Source organism: Callionymus lyra, chromosome 11 (assembly GCF_982586985.1).
Source record: "Callionymus lyra chromosome 11, fCalLyr1.hap1.1, whole genome shotgun sequence".
Classification (NCBI taxonomy): domain Eukaryota; kingdom Metazoa; phylum Chordata; class Actinopteri; order Syngnathiformes; family Callionymidae; genus Callionymus; species Callionymus lyra.
In genome coordinates, this window is record NC_141828.1 from 8,409,859 (window position 1) to 8,415,950 (window position 6,092).

The window sequence follows — 6,092 nt, forward strand, 5'->3', positions numbered from 1 at the left end:
CCCCCTCCGGGTGTCTCCTCCCTCCCCTGTGCAGCTGCGAGCTATTATTGAAGAACATGGAGCAGATGGCAGATGAGGAAGCAGCCCGTGATGCGATAGTTATGAGAGATTATGAGGGTGACATGGATCTGGATGCACGTCTGTTTCCATCTGCGCGGAGGATACATCTTTTTTTTTCTTTATATATATATATAAATATATCCAACATGCATTTTATTTAATGATCAACACGGTGACAATTAAAGCAGCTCTAAAAATACACCGTTTTTTAACAAGTTTGTTGAGGCGGCAGTGTTTCCGTGGGAGTACAGATGTGTTTCCATGGCAACCCTAACACCATCATTAAAGACTCCTAACATCTTTAAAGGTGCGTTCACACGAGCTCTCAGATGTGTGAGAAAAAAAGAAGTCAATTGTGATTGAGATAAAGTATGCACATTTATTTTAGTAATGTATCGTTTGAACAACGCAACATTTGGTAGAATCAACGTAGAACACTCTGTTTCCTATTATGATGACATGAGATTAAATTATATATTATATATATATATAATTATATAGTATTAAATACATAAATACATTTCAATAAATTACGTTAAATCAACTTTTGAACTGTAAAAATAAAGATAACATAGCACTGCAAAACACACATGGGGTGGACAATATAACAAATACTTTAAAATAAGAAACAAATTAGCATTTAAAAATATAAATAAACTGGCTACACCAATGGAATACGTTTTGAAACAAACATAAAAGATAAAAACAATGTGAAAGATGCTTCTTCTCTGTCTGCTTTTGCTTCTACCGCCATCTACTGTTGAGTCAAAGTAAGTGTTTATTTTATTTGTTTCACTTAATTGCAGCTTCTGTGATCTGAAATTCGCAGTCTATTAAATCACAATTATATATATATATATATATTTTTTTTATATACTAGTTCACTCTCTGCAACTCTTCTTGTGCAACTCCTATCCTATTTTCTTTGGTTACAAAACAACTCTTACATCCGTATAAGTAAGTCAAACGTTTGGGGGGGATCTAAAGTTAGTGGAAAGTCAAAATGGTGGATCAGAGAGGTTGAACTGTACCTGTGGCTTTTTTGTACTGTTTCTACAGGACTAACCAGACACACACATTTTTGCTTTGCCCTTTAAAGTTTACCACAAAATTTAATATAGAAAAAAATATAACATGCGAGAAAATAGAGTGAAAGTGAAACATCAGCATGTCAGTATATCGATTCCCCCCTTAAAAATGTAATCGATTTAAGATTAAAAACAATGTATGGAATGTTTTATCTTTCAAAAAAATGTAAATCGCTATCTGAGGTACTTCCATCACATCTCTAATCTCAGACGATTAATTTTTTTTAATAATGTTATCTATCTATCCATCTATTATTGTGCCATGTGACGTCGCAGCTACATTCTCCCCCTTCTCCAGCAGGGGTCGCTCCTTGATCACGATTGATCTCTTGAAATGGTTCCACGGCAGATGTCGCTGTTTATCTACACAATATTCTACTTACCCATAGTAATCTTTGAACGATTAAAAGTACTGTGTGTGTGTGTGTGTGTGTGTGTGTGTGTGTGTGTGTGTGTGTGGGGGGGGGGGGGGGTGTGTGTGTGTGTGTGTGTGTGTGTGTGTGTGTGTGTGTGTGTGTGTGTGTGTGTGTGTGTGTGTGTGTGTGTGTGTGATTCTTAATATCTGCAACTTAATAACGTTCAGGGTCAATAGATGGCGCCCCCTAGGCGATGATATCGAGCTTTCAATAACTGTTTTTAAACTGTAAACAGAACTGCATGATGATCAAAGAACGCCATTGAATCAGCTCTATTATTGACACAATTTTAGAAAGTTTAAACGTTTGTGTTACAAGTTTTTTTGCTACAATCATGCGACTCCACTCCAGGTCTCTCATGGACGACACTAATCCTCAACAAAAACCACGTGGACAGAATCCTTTCTGATAATTAATAAAAGTACTGTATTATATGAATTATTTAGAAGAATTCTTAATGTGTAGGAACTAATCCAGAAATCTATGCTGAAAAAAACCCCAAACTCAACTTAGATAAACAAACATGTGAGTTAGGAAAACTTTTCTTTTCGGTTCTATGGACAGGAACTGGCCGAGCAGAGGATCCAGGCCTGACTAATCGCTCCAACCGCCGCCTGCAGCTCTGCCCCCTGGTATGGTGCAATGATGAAATATGTAAATGGCCCACCACCTCCCAACCAGACAGAACAAGATTTAACCAGCTGTGGGTCGAGCGAAGGGTGCTCGCCCCCAAAACTTCACAAGTGCACAACAATAAATTCCATCACTCGACTCTCAGACTCAGTGCTCGGTGGACTTTTCTTCACCTCGCCGATCCAGAGCGTTTCACTTTCATTAACATGGAAATGATGATTATCTTCTTCTTCCTTCAAGACGTTGTTTCGGTACCAAAATTCGACTTTTAAGCGCCAGGATCACACCTTGTCGTGTAAATGATAAACCGAACCAGTTGGAAAGTCACACTTTCACCCACAGATCATGTGACTTGCTCTCGAGTGATTAAGTTGACGTGTTTACTTGAGAAGCACCAGAAGACAGCATGAAAACGACATGATATTTGTTAAGGTCCTGTGCAGACACCGGCCAAGAGATGCAAAAGAAAGAGCTACACATCAACAAGTAGACGGTCATAATGTTATGGCAATTGTGCAAAGTAAATGATCCGCGTTAATCTAACTATTAAAGCTTTTCTAAATCAATGGAAGTTAAACTGATAAGCAATTATATCATGGAGATGATTTATTTCTAAGTGTTTTGAAACTCTCTTTCTATTTTGAATCTGATCTTCATGTCATATAAAGTAACATTTTCTTCCTTTCATTAAACTTCATTGGTCTTTGGAGAAGAGGTGGTTTCTGCGTCGACCGCACAGCAAGAAGTTAAGAGATAAGATAAGATTCTTTCCCCGTTGGTTAAATTTAGGTTGACACAGCAGTTCACGAAACAATGATTAACCATATAAGTACATTATAGTAGGACATACAGTATAAATATTAACAACAATAACAACAACAATAGTCAACACAATAAAAACAATGATAATGAACCAAATTAATAATATAAATAAAAATGATTGAACAAAATAAGCACCTTCAAGAAACATCTTAAGACGTTTTTATTTGTTCAGGCTTTTCCCTCATTTTCTGGAACTCCAGTGTTATTCTCGGTGTTATCTTGACCTTTTAAGTATATATTTTATTGGGTATTATTTTGTTTGTTTCAGCGCTTTGTGACCCTGGTCTGGAAAAGCGCTCTATAAATATAGATTACTTACTTACTTACTTACAATAATGGTCAATATATATGTCACAGTACAGATTGGAAGAATCCTGCTACTGAACTGGGATCTTAATATTGATATTGGTTAAGGTTAGGGTTAGGGTTAGGGTTAGGGTTAGGGTTAGGGTTAGGGTTAGGGTTAGGGTTAGGGTTGGGGTTGAGGTTAGGGTTTTATTACTGAATTTCCCCTATTAGAAATGAAGATTGTCCTGGTAGAATTCCTATTTTTCCTAGGACAGATTGAAATTCCTATATTCAGATCCCTATACAGTAGCAGGAGATCTATCCAGATTGAACAAGGTTTTATTCAGGCTTGAGGTCATTTTATTTTCCAGCCCATATTTGTGTGGGTCTCCTCTGGGCACTCCCTTTTCCTCCCACAGTCCAAAACCCCAAAGAGATGAATTGATAAATCGTGGGTACGGCACTGAGTGAAAGGAAAGAGGAAAACTTTTTTTTGTATCTACTATCAACTTCGTAGTATTCAGAATGGTGTCAGTCAAACATAAAGCCACGCCCACTCTAATATTTACTGTAGAAGCCGCTGTCATGTGGAATACCTGCAGTTACAAAAGTAAACAATGGCCTCTATTTACCAACTGCATTAGCATCCCAGTTCTCCTAGTGACCCCCCACCAACAATATTCTCTTCCTGTTATCGATGACATTTCTCGCACTTGGTTTGAGAGAACTTTAGAATTGATGGTCACGTTTATCTTTGTCGAAGTAAAAATAAAAAAGATTCGCTTTGGGAAATACATCCAGCAAGAACATAGTTTAACATGACTGTTTGTAAACACAAAACAACAATTTGACACTTATGTACTGCAAAAAACAAAACATGCGTAAGATAGACAGTATTGTTGTTTAAATACTACTTATCTTATCTTTAAAACCCTAAACCGAGTCACACTTTATTTCCTTTAGTATTTGTGTACTGTGTTTTGTCAGGTTTTCTGCTCTATGCTAGTTTTTAAGACATCTGAACCCTTTCACAGCAGCAGTTAAAAGCCATACACGTGGATGACTAAGCTGGCAGTTACGACCAGGAACAGCTGCTAAAACTATAATAAATAAATAAATAAAGATTTAGGGTCAGTCATTGATTGATACACCTATATTCGTCCCACATTGGGAAACAATGTAACACAATACAATAAGTATAGTACACAACTCTACACAAAACCAACACTACATTAAAAACATAATTTAAAAAAACAAACACAAACAGTAATATATAATAATTATAAAGCTATAATAATAAATAAATAAATAAAGATTTAGGGTCAGTCATTGATTGATACACCTTTATTCTTCCCACATTGGGAAACAATGAAACACAATACAATAAGTATAGTACACAACTCTACACAAAACCAATACTACAATAAATACTTTAAAAAAACAATAATATATAAAAATTATAAAGCTATAATAATAAATAAATAAAACTGAACAGTAATTACAAAGTGTGTTTGATTTTCTGTTTTAAAATGATGTATATTTAAATGTAACTGACTATTTATCATCTATAATAAACTAAATAAACTAGTATCATGCACCAGAGCATAGAAAGCAAGAAAAAAAACATTTAATCCATCTTGAAAGCACGTGTCGTGAGGGAAAGTCAGCTCAAGTGCTGCAGCTGCACCTGCAGATGTTGTCTTTGCTCAGGGGCCCTTCGGTCATTCTAATTTAACACCGTGATAAATGAGATCGTTCATAAAAAATTAAAAAAGATGGCATGAATAGTGTTTCACACGTGTGTTTGAGAAGGTGCACGGTGTTGCTGGGTAAAGACTCCAAACGCCCTTCGAGAAAAAAAAAAAAAAAACCCTCGCAGTGACTTCCGTGGGTTGTTCAGTCTCCACCAATATCCAGTATTTTTCCATCAAGCGGCGCGCGCCACCGCGGGAGCGCGCACAGAGAGACGCTGCTGTCATAGTCGCACACACACACACACACACCCCCCACACTTTTGACTCCACGTTCGAATCCCAGATGCCTTGCTCATGCACCATCTTGGCATTACAGTGTCAGGGGGGGGGGGTCGCTTCTGAATCTGCGCCCCTCATGCGACCCGGTTCTGTTCCAGGTCCGCTTTTTTTTCTCTCCCTCTCTAGTCTAACCCCATGCGTTCATGCTCGTGTAGCCACGCCCACTCGTGGCTGGTGGAAAATTACCAGCTTACAAGCAACAGGCAAGTGAATGATCATCATTCCACAGACGCTCTACCTGCGTGGATCTGCGTTTTTGTGGCGCATTAAAAGTAAAAAAAAAAAATCCTGAGACTTTTTTTTTTTAATTCTCTATTGGAAGTTTCAAGGCGTTGTCATCCATATTGAAAATGTACAGGATTATAAAAATATAATAAACACGTTTTCTTGAACTCTCGTTCACTGTCACGTGACGACACAAAGTGACTGAAGGACAAAATCTCGGCGAAGACAAAACTAACGTGTTTTTCTGTTTTTTGTAAATAAATGTCGAAAAAAACCGAGGCACCTGGAAAAAAGACTCGGGTCTATTTATGCCAAAAAGCTGTCATAAAAGTTAAGGTTCGAACGCGTGTTTAAATAAAGATATATAATAAAGTATCCACGTCTGTGTGGACGAGTCCGCTCTGCACGAGAGTCTGCCCTCTTTTCCTCTCCGGGTGGAGTGGCAGCGTGGGCGCTTGAGTGAATTGAAATAGACTGACGTGTCCGCGGACCAATGGGAGCGCGGCAGGGTAGTCTCCTCCGCCACG